At 40.8% G+C, this 13,087-nt stretch overlaps 1 long non-coding RNA gene across 1 annotated transcript; it reads left to right on the forward strand.

Annotated features, from left to right (window-relative positions):
• Window positions 1-2,815: 2,815 nt before the first annotated feature.
• LOC131835342 (uncharacterized) lies at window positions 2,816-11,948 on the forward strand. Its single transcript, XR_009355139.1, has 3 exons — window positions 2,816-2,908; window positions 5,106-5,172; window positions 11,018-11,948. It is a non-coding gene; the product is annotated as an uncharacterized LOC131835342 (long non-coding RNA).
• The last annotated feature ends 1,139 nt before the right edge of the window (window positions 11,949-13,087 follow it).

Genomic DNA, 13,087 nt, shown 5'->3' on the forward strand with positions numbered 1-13,087 from the left:
AGCTTTTTTCTCTTACTACAGTCACTCATAGGTGATCTTATCCTGCACACTAAAGGTCCTCAGATTTCTACTTCTAAATATCTTCATAACCAGGGAGTAGGAAAAGATTTCTTAAACAGAACATAAAATGTGCTAAGCATAAAAGAAACATGGATAAATCAAGCTCTATTAAAAATTTAGACTGTGGAGCGCCTGGGTAGCTCAGTGGTTAAAGCCTCTGCCTTCGGCTCAGGTCATGGTCCCAGAGTCCTGGGATCAAGCCCTGCATCGGGCTCTCTGATCTGCAGGAAGCCTGCTTCCCGCTCTCTCTCTCTCTGCCTGCTTCTCTGCCTACTTGTGATCTCTTGATCTCTCTGTCAAATAAATAAATAAAATCTTTTAAAAAAAATTTAGACTGTAAATCAGGACTCTATTCAGAAAGTGAAAAGGTAAGCCATAAAATGGAAGATATTTATAATGCATATATCCAACAAAGGGCCTGTATCTCTATTATATAAATAACTCCTATAATTAATAAGAAAAAGACAAAGCAATAGAAAAAATGGGCTAAAGGCTGGAACAGCCCAGATCTCTTCTCTAAATTCCAGCCTTGAATATATAACTGCATATTCATAATCTCCACTGAATAGGTATCTTAAATATAACCCATCCAGAATGCCTGCTTCCTCCCCTTCCCTTTCAACCTGCTCCTCCTTCAGTAAATGGCAACTCCAGATGCCAGCTGTATAGGCCAAAACCCTTAGAGTCATCATCTGTACTCCTTCTCTTATATCCCATGTCCAACTTCTATTAGTTCTCTATTGCTGTGCAATAAATTGTCATACTTCAGTTTCTATAGGTTGGGGATCTGCGCATGGTTTAGCCGTCCCTAGCCTCAGTCTCTTACAAGGCTACAGTCATCTCAAGGTTTGACTAGGAGGATCACTCTCAAGCTCACTCATGTGGCTATTGGCAGGTCTCAGGTACTTGTTAGCTGTTAGCTGGAGACAAGTAACATGCCACATGGACCTCTCGAAATGAAGATCACAGTGTGCCATCTGGCTTTTCCAGAATTAGCCAGAGAGAGAGAGAGAGAGAAGGGGAGAAGCTAGATAGGAGTCACATTTTGTAACCTAATCTTACAACTGACATACCATCACTTAGCCACATTCTTTTCACTAGAGGTGAGTCACTAGGTCCAGCCCACACTCACAGCAAGGTAGGAATCATTGGGAGCCATGATAAAGGCTGCCAGTCACACAGTCCAACAACAGATTCTGTCATCTCTACTTCCAGAATATGTGTGGAGTCCAAGTACTTCTCACTACCTTTCTAACTAGCTCGCTGGTCCAACCCTCTGTTGTCTCTCACCTGGCTAATTTCAATCACCTCTTAAATGGTATTTTTCCTCCCTAATCCCTACCATACACAAACTGCTTGACATACAGAGAATGAGCCTTTGAAAATATGAGTCAGATCTTGTTAATCCTCTGCTAAAAAGAAACTCAGTGTTTTCTAAGGACCCATATTCTCTGCTCTTACCCTGACCTCTGCTCCTACTATTTCTCTCTTCACTCATTCTGCAGCAGCCACACTAGCCTCCTCAGTGTTCACTGAACACACCAAGTATGTTCCCACCTTAGACCCTTTGCATGTGCATTTCTTCTCTTAGATATCTGCAAGGCTATATAAATGTCACCTTATAGTGAGGCCTTCCCCAACTGCCATATACCAAAGGCAATATGCATCCTCTCCTAACTCCTTTATTCCCATCCCCTTTAGTCAGCTTGTACCTTTCTCCATAGTACTTAAAACCATCTACCTTGTTTCACTTGTTTATTTCCTGTCAAATGCAGAATTTTTAAACATTTTTGTAGAATTTATTGGCATGGAATAGGAGTGCAATAAACATTTATTAAACACATACATACCCTTGATCGGGTTTTATCAAATTCTCAGTCTTCCTAAGGCCAGTACAGGAAAATTTTGTGTCCATGTGGCACCTTCTGCAAAGCTGAGCTCATCTGAGTTGTGTTGAATTCATCACTTACCTTTGTTACATGTGGAAGGGACAGGTGGGGATATCAAATAGGTGTTGGAAGACAGCTTGGCAGGTACGTCCCTAGCACTCCACAGTCCCTTCCACCCACTGGTTCTTCATCCTCTTGTAAAAACCTTTCCTCTCCTGAGCCTCCTGGTACCCGATTCATATTGATGCCTCCTTGGTCTCATTTCCAGACCCTGCATTCATCCAGGACTTTAGCCTACCACCTTCAATTTAGACCTCTGGCTCTCACTCTACCTTTGAAATCACAAACTCTGGAATACCAATCTTTGACCCAAAATTTCTACACTTTTAATTTATACTCTTTCTATTTGTCTATTTGAGACATCCACCCTACGTGCCTCCATTTTCAGCCAAACAATTATGCTTTGGCTTTATGTTCTGTATCCAGTCTAAATAGCTGATTCATTTTCTCATTCTATCCCGAGAAGATGTAGTATAGTGGTGGGAAGGAGAGGCCCTGGAGGCACAGACATAGGTTCAAAGCCTGGCTACACCACTTGCTAACCACCACTTGGGTGAATGAATCTTGACTATAAAATGAGAAAAGGGAGGTTGTGAGGATTGCGTGAGATTTAAGAAAATATTTAGCTCATAAATAGAGCAGCAAATGGAAATGATTACTATTAATGATAATTCCTACATGAGTTAACATTTAGAAATGTTTAGAATAGTACCTGGCACATAGGAATGACTATTTAATATTTGTTAAATAAATGGATATTTTTTTCTTTGTAATGTCATTCTTTTCCTTTCCCTTTCCCTTCTGCATCAGGAACTCCCAGTTTCTGCTGTTCCGTGAAGTCACACACCAACAAAAGGAGGCCAGAACAAGGGACCCAGGGTGGACAGCCAGTCCTTCAGGTGTGCCTCAGCACTACCATATCTTCTCTGACAAGCAGCTACCTCAACTCCTCCCTTCTCATACTGAGGCTCCTCCTTACCATGTCCTCCCCCGCACCAAATACACGTTCTTATCTCCCGCTAGATGGAAAAAGATGGAGGTCTCCCATAAACAGCTGCTTGTAGACCCTGCAGCTGTGACCCCTCTTGGATGCTCATCCTCACCCTTATCTCCCACCCAAGGGCTCTCTATCTTGTCTGGGCTCCTTGGGAATGCCACACTCTCTGCATATTTAACCTTCTTCTCTCTGCTGCTTCTGTTCATCCTCTCCATGTGGGGGCAATCAAACGTAGTGGGCTCTGCAGGTAGTCCTGTCCCTAGAATCCTCAAGTATGGACTCTAGTGCTGCTGTTTCCAGTCTCTGTGGCCCTGGATAAGTTACTTAAACCCACTCTTGCTCGGTTTCCTCTTCTGTAAAATAGGGAGGATACCAGTGCCTATCTCATAGGCTGGTTGTATGAATTACTACATGTAAAACACTTAGAACAGTCCTGGCAAACAGCAGGCTGTGAATAATTGTATGTTATTGTAAGGCATCCCAATCTAAAAAAGCACATAAAACTTTCACATTTGTGCCTTCTCCTAGCACCTACCATATCTCTTTTCCTTGCACATAAAAGTTTCTTGAAAAAAAAATGTCCTTTGATATGTTTGTTGTCCCTCGCTCTGGGGCTTATTTTTACCCCTGTGCCAAATGCATTGTTCAACTCTCCCATTAAAGTGCTTTTGCTTAGGCCTTGCAAATACCAATGCGTGTGTGCACATACGTGTGTGTACTCACACATTATACTGTGTGAGGTCCCCCTGGGACCTTCTTCCTTCAGATCTCCCCCATGGCCTTTCACGACACCATTTTCTTTCCATTCTCTGATCTCTCCAGCACTATCTTTTACCGTCTTTCCCCATGCCTCTCTTATAAATGGTGGTTGTCTCCAGGACTCTGTCAGCAGCCTTGCCTCCTTTTCAGGCTACACACTCTCCTGTACTGTACCCACATCTTCAGTGTCTGCTTATGTGACAGGTCTCTTAAACTGAATTCTGACTTATAAACTCATCTATTCCAAGGCCTATTTATAATTTTACTTAGTTGTACTCAGGGTCATTAAATTTATCATGCCCAAACTTGAACTCTTCATCTTCCCCATCAAACACATTTTCCTTTCCTTATTCCATATGTTTCCATTTTTATTTATTTATTTATTTATTTATTTATTTATTTGGAGGGAGAGAGAGCACACATGCATGGGCAGGGTTAGTGAGGAGAGGCTTAGGGAGAGGGAGAGAGAGAATCTTTTTTTTTTTTTTTTTTTTTAAGATTTATTTATTTGACAGAGAGAGATCACAAATAGGCAGAGAGACAGGCAGAGAGAGAGAGAGGAGGAAGCAGGCTCCCTGCTGAGCAGAGGGCCCGAAGCAGGACTCGATCCCAGGACCCTGAGATCATGACCTGAGCCTAAGGCAGCGGCTTAACCACTGAGCCACCCAGGTGCCCAAGAGAGAGAATCTTAAGCAGGCTCCACACCCACCTCTGAGCCTGACTTGGGGCTCAATTTCACAACCCTGAGATCATGACCTGAGCCGAAATCAAGAATCAGAAACTTAACTGACTGAGGCACCCAGACTCTCCCCATTATTATATATCTTTTTAAATGGCACCACCAACTGCTTATTGCCAGAGCCGGAATATGGAGTATCACCCTCAACAACACATTTCTGCTCACATTACCCTGATATTTAGATGGTCATGAAATCTTGGAGATTGTACTTCCTGCCTCTAAAGTCTGTCCTCACCACTCCACTCCTACTGTCTCTCAGCTAATCTCTCAATATTCAATATTTCAATATTTTTTGGAGAAATATTTTTATTGTAAGTATTGTAAATGATATAGGAATCATTTTAAAATTTTTTAAAATTTTTAAAATTTTTTATTTTTTATAAACATATAATATATTTTTATCCCCAGGGGTACAGGTCTGTGAATCACCAGGTTTACACACTTCACAGCACTCACCAAAGCACATACCCTCCCCAATGTCCATAATCCCACCCCCTTCTCCCAAACCCCCTCCCCCCAGCAACCCTCAGTTTGTTTTGTGAGATTAAGAGTCACTTATGGTTTGTCTCCCTCCCAATCCCATCTTGTTTCATTTTTACAGTTCCCTCCAGTTGCAGCCTCCTCACCTTACTGTCTACTGTGCCAGCCTATACTTCACAATTCTACAGGTATGTCTTTATAGCATACAACCTGCTTATATTATTTTGTTGTTTACAATTTCCATTAACTCCTATGGATAAAACTTGAATTGCTTAGTCTGCCACAAGGCTTTCATGAATGCACCTCTCCCTGCCCCTCTGTCTTCACCTCGTAGCATTCCCCTTTGTTAATGTTGTGCAATTCCTGAGCATATCTTTTTCTCCCTACCTTCCTGGATTTGTCTGGAATGCCTTTCCTCATTCTCTATTAGACCAGATTATACTCAACCTTTAAGATTCATCCAGGCTTTATATTCTCCTGGAAGACTTCTCTGACCACCTCCAGCCTATGTTAAATATCTGACATAATTAGGAATTCCATGTAGTTAATGATCTTTTCAGCTAACTTAAGAAAAAAAGAAGAAAAAGTGGAGTAGAGAGGAACAGGTGCTCTTAAAATTACTAGAGGAACAAACTCTAAATATTTTTATTTTTATTTTTTTATTTTTATTTTTTTTAGATTTTATTTATTTATTTGACAGAGAGAAATCACAAGTAGATGGAGAGGCAGGCAGAGAGAGAGAGGGAAGCAGGCTCCCTGCTGAGCAGAGAGCCCGATGCGGGCCTCGATCCCAGGACCCTGAGATCATGACCCGAGCCGAAGGCAGCGGCTTAACCCACTGAGCCACCCAGGCGCCCTAGAGGAACAAACTCTAGGCTGAGTTTCCAGAAGGGACTCCCAGGCTAACATTGCACAACTGGCCCACCAAGGGATTAGTACATCTGTTGTGATCAAAACACCAGAAAATAAGGAAGGGACCATCAAAATTCTTAGCTGCCTCTGCCATGATCCAGGTCAGCATGGTATCCAGGAAGCTGGGAACTAGACACTAGTATCACTGCCACTGGAAAATCAAAAACCACTACAACTGCCTATCAGTATAAAGAGTGTCAGTGGTTAACAGGTGGCCTCCCTCTGGGGGTACTTACACCCACATTCTAAGTTTTTCTAGAGGGTAAATACATTTGGGGATATTGAGCTTCAAGGAAACGGGGAAATGTAGTCTTTAGTTTTCCCATCCCTCACTGCAGAGAGGAAGGCTAGAAGGAGGGTGGATGAGAGCAGAGGGAGCTGATCTGCATATCTGCCTCTCTCCCCTTTGTGCTCTCGTGTTGTCATGTACACAGTTCTGCAGTAATACCTTCCACTCATATTTTCCTTAATTGCTTAATTACATTTCTGTCTCACCTGGACAGCCTGTCATCATCTTGAAGGCAAAATTATTTTTGTTCATCTCTCATCTTGAAGTGTGCCTGGAACACAGTAGGTTCTCAGTAAATGTTTGTCAGTTGAATGAATAAATAAGGAATTCTAGCATGACCTCAGAATTGTCCTTTAGTCCACCAGCAGGCAGTTCTATTAGTTCTATCTTCAAAATACCCTTCCAAAGAGCTCTCATCATCTTGTCATTTAGTACAACAACTTCATTATTAATTTCTAGCTCTTCTTCCATTCCATGGTAGAAACTCCATATCACCACCACATAACTTTCTAAAGCATTAATCTTCTCATATCACTCCCCTAAAAGCTAAAAGCCTAACAGCTTCTAATGGCTTTTTCTTTTAGGAAAAGTCCAAATTCCTTAGCTCAGCATGCAGAGCCTTCCCCTTTCTGTACACAGTCTCCTTTTGAAGAAAGCTTCTCTGCAGTTCTAGAGCACTGGTGTTTATGCTGTGTTGCTCAGGGCCCAGAGGCTCCCTGGGGCTGTTTCTAGAGCCTCCAAAGGGCAGAGAGGGAGGCCACGTGGATGGGGCTCTGGTCCCCCATTTCACTTCAGGCAGAGCCACTCTGCTCAGTCTGATTCAAGTATTGTGTTTCATGTAAGACTGGTTTGAGAAAAAGCTTACATCTCTGTGGGGAAAAGGAAAAAAAATACCTTCAAAGGCAGTTTCTAAGTTACTTTACAGTATGAGTGTAACAATCATCCTAATGAAGGAAGTTTAATTATATGTCTGTGTGGTACTGCAACTGGCTCGTTTTTTAATCCCTTATATTTAATCCAATGGAAGCAGCCAAAAGCATTTGCCTGTCTGGGTTGAGGATTGAAGGCTTAAAGAAGACATCATGGTAGTCATCCACTTCATGCAGAGCTGTAAGGCAGACGGGGATTGGACTTCCTCTACTTCCTCGGAAAAACAAAAAGTCCGAATCAAAGGAAGTGTTATAGAGATGAAGTTTTTGATTCATTTGAACAACTGTCAATTCAAAATAAGCAGTTGTGGACTTCTTTGCAAAAAGGCCTCTCTGACAGTAGAATTATCTGCCACAAATGCCATGTAAGTGATCTCATTGTGGGGCTGGCCATCCCACTAGAAGACCTGGGCCCTTTGTCTTCTGTGCCTCCATGATCTTCTGTTGTTATGAATGGTTAAGTCCCCACTGAGATTCCAGATGGCTCAGACCATCTCAAAAGTCAGTATCTAGACTTTTGAGACTGTCATATCAATAGTATTTTTCTTTTTAGTGGAAAGTGAATTGGTTTGATACTTTTACATGATCAAAACAGTTGCTGTCTGATTTCTGGCTAAGGCCATTCTAGAAAGGTGGCCTGAAACAGAAGGGGTATCATATGGGGGAGCCAAAGCTGTCACTGAAGTGATGTTGTTGGAGTTTTCTGGTCACAGATTTGCTATGGCAGCACATTTAGAGGAAAGTGTATAGCATCTGCTCCTTAGTAGTAAAGTAAATTCACTTGACTGAGGTACTGGATTGTGGGGGATTCTGCAGTTGTCTCCGTGGGTGGTCAGCAGCATTAGACATGAAGCTTTATGGCCTCCTCTTGTACATTATACTTTTACTGCATTTTATTGAGTTTTCCCACTTGGAGATTGGATAATGGTGCATTTTATTCCCAGAACAACTAACTTTATACTAGAAACCAAGAAGATTACTTATTGTTTCCACACCTTGGGATCTTTTGTGGAGTGAGTTGTGGGATACATTGGCAGGCCAGACAAACAATGACCCCAGAGCTGCCTCAGTTCTCTGGGAATTCTGCACAGTCTACAGTACTAAAAACCCTGGAAGAATCACTTTTCAGCCTTTTGGCTGAGATCAAGTGTAGAAACACTGCTTGCTCACTTAACTGGACAAAATAACCTATCTTTACTAGGAATGTTTTATCAGATGTAAAAGCCGTGGATGTAGTTTAATAATTTTTTTGTATTAATATTACTCTAATTAATTCCTGAAGTCCTGGCTAATATCTTCAGAGAATGGTTGGCATGATTAATTAACTGTATTTCTCTTTATCTTCCTTTTTCCTGAGATGGTTGTTTAATTGAAGGCTTGTGGCATAATATTTTTCTTTAATAAGGAGAAGTGTTTCATAAACCTCATATGTCACATAACGACAGAAACTTAACCAATAAACTTCAAAGAACATTTCTTTGTATCAAGATAGGATATTTCCTTGATCACTTAGCCTTGTGTATTAAAGACTAAACAGAAGACTAATTTATGCATTACGTAATAGATATCATAATGCATATGATATACCACTATGCATATTAAATACAGGGCTGGCCTACAGCACTATATACATTTTATGATCACCAGAATATTTTCTTCTGTAGCTTAATCTGTCCTCTATCCCTTGGAATGTGTGGAATGCACACATTCCATGAAATGGATTTCTCCCTAATTCTGTTATGTTCTCTGCTGTTATTGCCAGTTGTTATCGGGGCAAAGGAAAAATAACGTATTTGAAATGCTATCTCCTGAGATGGGTAGTCTTTCAGATCCAGCCATTGATCTGTAGCTAAAGATTGCCTTTTAAATTCTGGCAAAATCATTAGGTGTCTCATTTTCTTGAACCTGATGCTCCATTAGTAAGATAGTTTAGTTATTCAGCATTTGCAGCACAGTGAGTAAGAAAGGAATTTATGTAATTGTCCACAGCTTAAACTAACAGGATTGAAAACCTAGATAGTATGTGTTACAAGCATATGGCCCATTTTCATGACTAATCACTGGAGATATGTAAATGGTGTCACCATAGAAGCAGCAGAAGGAAATATAAAAATATGTAATATAATTATGTTTCAGAGGAGGAATAACCAATTATATTACACAGAATCAGCTCTAAAAAGAATCAAGAAACTTCTTGTGTGTGGCTAAGGATCAAACACTGCTTCATTTTATAGGCTCAAACAAATTGAGAAACCACAGTCCAGGATTAAAAGGACTGTCATAAGAGATGCAAAATGCTTAGCACAGACACAATCTTTGATGCAAATGTCACAGTTCTAAAAATCCCTAGTAGCACTGGGCAGCCTTTGAAATATGGTTCATATGTTGAACTTGTCGATATGCTACCCATTCTGCCAGAGGCTTAAAACTGGTTCTTTTCTTGGTTCACTTGGGGTGGGGGTGAAGGAATGCAAAATTTGTTGCCCATTCATTATACGTACAAGGCAACATCTGTTCTCTGTTCATTTTTTGTCTGCATTTCTCCCTTCAGAGTCTGTTAAATAAACATAAAAATGAACTTCGTGTTGAAATTTGCTAACCTAAAGGTGAAAATAGATAGGTGGGCATATTACCTGGGCTAACATTTAGCTGGAATGCACCAGCTGTTAAAACACTGGTTGCCTCAGCCCCCCTCCTTGGGGACTCTGTATGCCTTTCTATATATAATCCAACAACTTAAGGGATAATGCCTGGTTCAGCGGGGTCTGCAGGACTCTACTGGAGCAGTATGTTAAATATTTTTAATAGTATCTGCGCATATTACTTAGCTCTCTGGAAAGCAGACTTAAGACTGGAATTTCTACCCATCCATACTGAGCACTATAACATTATCTAGTCAGGATCCTAGCAGGAAAGAGATGGCATACCCAAGTGAAGATAATCTGTTGAAAATCAACTTATAAGGGAACTATTTCTGAAGATGAGAGTGGGGTGGCAGCTGGAGAGGGAATCCCCAGGGGTTGCACAATAACCGAGGGACAGAAGCAGTACAACCACCCTCATCCTGGGTTCCAGTGAAGGGAAGAGGGAAGTGACCTTAGGTCAAGCATTCAGTCAACCCAAAGCTGTCCTGAGGCAGAGATTCTGATTAGCCATAGACAACTCTCAGAAGGCCCATCTCCTTTGAGTCCCTCACTGACAGAACCTAGTAGGAAGTGAAGAGGTCCAAGAGTCCATGGACATGATCTGTGGGTTGTGCCTCCCAGGGCAGGTCTCAGAGTGGAGAGGGGAGGGCCTGCCTGGAGGGGTGAAAGAAAGACACCCAGCGTACTATCTAACTGTTGTCCTTCTGTGGAATTTTTCAAAATAGGTATTTCATAAGGAAAAAAATATGAGAGATTTAGCTTGTTTCTTTGAATTTACAATTTTAGATTAGGAAACATAACTTCTTATTTTGTTAACTAACTTCATTCTCCAGGTTCTGCTCAGTACCATACCAAAGCCACCCCTCTCAAATGGATTTTTCACAATCAGATTTACACAAAATGTCAATATTAGAATCATAAAAAACAAAACAAAACAAATAGGTGTGTGATTGTTCAGCAGAGATTTCTGAAAATAAAGTGACAGAAACTCAAACAGATGTAATTACTCCTGAGGTAAGACAATGTAATCAGTTATTCTCAGTAAGATTCAGTTGAATCCTTGTGATGTCTAAGGTGTGAAAACAACTCTCTTAGCAACTCTGTGGGTAAAACACTATCTTAGGTCACAGTTATCTCTGACCAAACTGACTCATGTTCCTTCACCATGCAAGAACAGATGCTTATTACTTATCAAAGGATCAAAAGATTATAGAACAAAGATAAACTACCTTTTTTTTTTGCCTTTGTTTCTTTCCAGCTCCATCTCCAAAATGTTGAGGCCACCATGGCCTTGATTGGAGTTGAATTGATGCTGCCTACTGTTTGCCTCCAGGGTCCCAGAGCTTTCTACTGCTGCTCAGTACTTTCCGACTTTAAGGAATCATCAGAGTGGTAGAGTATATGTGTGGTAGCCAACAGTGATGGAAATGGTTTTCAAGGTGTGGGACAGCAAAAATCCTATGCCCTGGTAATGTAGTCAACTTGAAAGTGTTCCCACTTCCAAATCTATGAGGGACCCCTGGCCACACTGGGATGCCTGGAGCAGTTTGTCCTGGCAGTAACAACCTTCATCCCATGTTTGGTATCATGGGAGAGCTGAGTTCTGGATTTCAGGTAGGTAAATCACTTAACCTCTTACACGTATTTGATTTTAGTGGAATTTTTTTGAGCATTATTTAGCACAGTGCTGGCTTGCTTGAAGAACCACTTTCTTTTAGCCAAAATCCTCAGTGGCCATTTTACTCCTTTGTCAACTGCAACTTTTGCACTAATGATGATGTCAGCCCTCCTTGGCACTGAATGAAGAAAATTATAATGTTGCTACCTCTTATGGATATTACCTAATGCAAAAATATAGAAACAGCTTTGTATCTGGATGAAGATTCCATCCAAACAGAAGAGAAAGGAATGAGTTTTAAAGTTCTTTGAGTATTGAGGTTTGGGTTTTTTTGTGTGTTTTTTTTTGGGGGGGGGGTTGTAATTATTTGCCTCAAGTGGGTAGTAAGAAACCTGGATAATGAAAATATAACAGAGAATTTCAAGTTCAAATATTTGTTAAGGGTCTACTAAGTGCCCAGTATGGTTCTAGGTATTGACATAATGATAGAATATGATGTCTGCCTTAGCCTTCAGAAGCTCATGGTCTAATAGGAGAGTACATTTAGACCTAGGAGCACGAGGGGTATATAGATGGGAGTATTTATTTATTTACTTACTTTTAAATTTTTAGATTTAAATTCAGTTATTTCATATATATATATATATATATATATATATATATATATATATAACATATATACAATACATATAACATGTATTTTTAGTTCCAGGGGCAGAATTTAGTGATATATATGATATAACACCCAGGGCTCATCATATCATGTATCCTCCTTAATGCCCTTCACCCAGTTACCCCATCCCCTACCTACTTCCCCTCCAGCAACCCTCAGTTTGTTCCCTATAGTTAAGAGTCTCTTATAGTTTGCCGCCCTCTCTGTTTTTATCTTATTTTATTTTTCCTTCCCTTCCTTTTGTTCATCTGTTTTGTTTCTTAAATTCCACATGTGAGTGAAATCATTTGGTATTTGTCCTCTGACCGACTTATTTCTCTTGGCCAGATACCCTCTAGTTCTGTCCACATCATTGCAGATGGCAAGATTTCATTCTCTGGGATGGCTGAGTAATATTCCATTGTGTACATGTACTACACCTTCTTTATTCATTCATGTATCAATGGACATCTGGGCTCTTTCCATAGTTTGGCTATTGTGGACATTACTGCTATAAACACTGGGGTGTAGGTGCTCCTTTGAATCAGTATTTTTGTATCATTTTGATAGATACCTAGCAGTGAATTTGTTAGGTTCTAGGGTAGTTCTATTTTTAACTTTTTGAGGAACCTCCATACTGTTTCCACCAGCTTGCATTCCCACCAACACTATAAGAGGGTTCCCTTTGCCCCCCATCCTTGCCAACATCTGTTGTCTCCTGACTTGTTAATTTTAGCTATTCTGACCCATGTGAGGTGGTATCTCACTGTGATTTTGATTCGTATTTCAGAAGGGACTATTCAGCTGCTAGAGGGAGAGGTAGAAACAGGGAAGAGGTGACATCTGAGCTGGGCTTTAAAGGACAAGTTCTAAGCAGAAGGAAAAACTAGGCAAGGGCATAGGATGTGAAAAACAGCATGGTGGGTTTGAACAGGCATGGTAGGGATGTGTCTGCAAGTGGAATAGAGCCTTACGGATGGCCTGGTGCTAGGAACTTGGATTTTATCCCATAAACAGTAGGGAGCTATTGCAGGACCTCAAACCAGACAGGGACATGG

The sequence above is a fragment of the Mustela lutreola genome, chromosome 7 (assembly GCF_030435805.1).
Source record: "Mustela lutreola isolate mMusLut2 chromosome 7, mMusLut2.pri, whole genome shotgun sequence".
NCBI lineage: Eukaryota > Metazoa > Chordata > Mammalia > Carnivora > Mustelidae > Mustela > Mustela lutreola.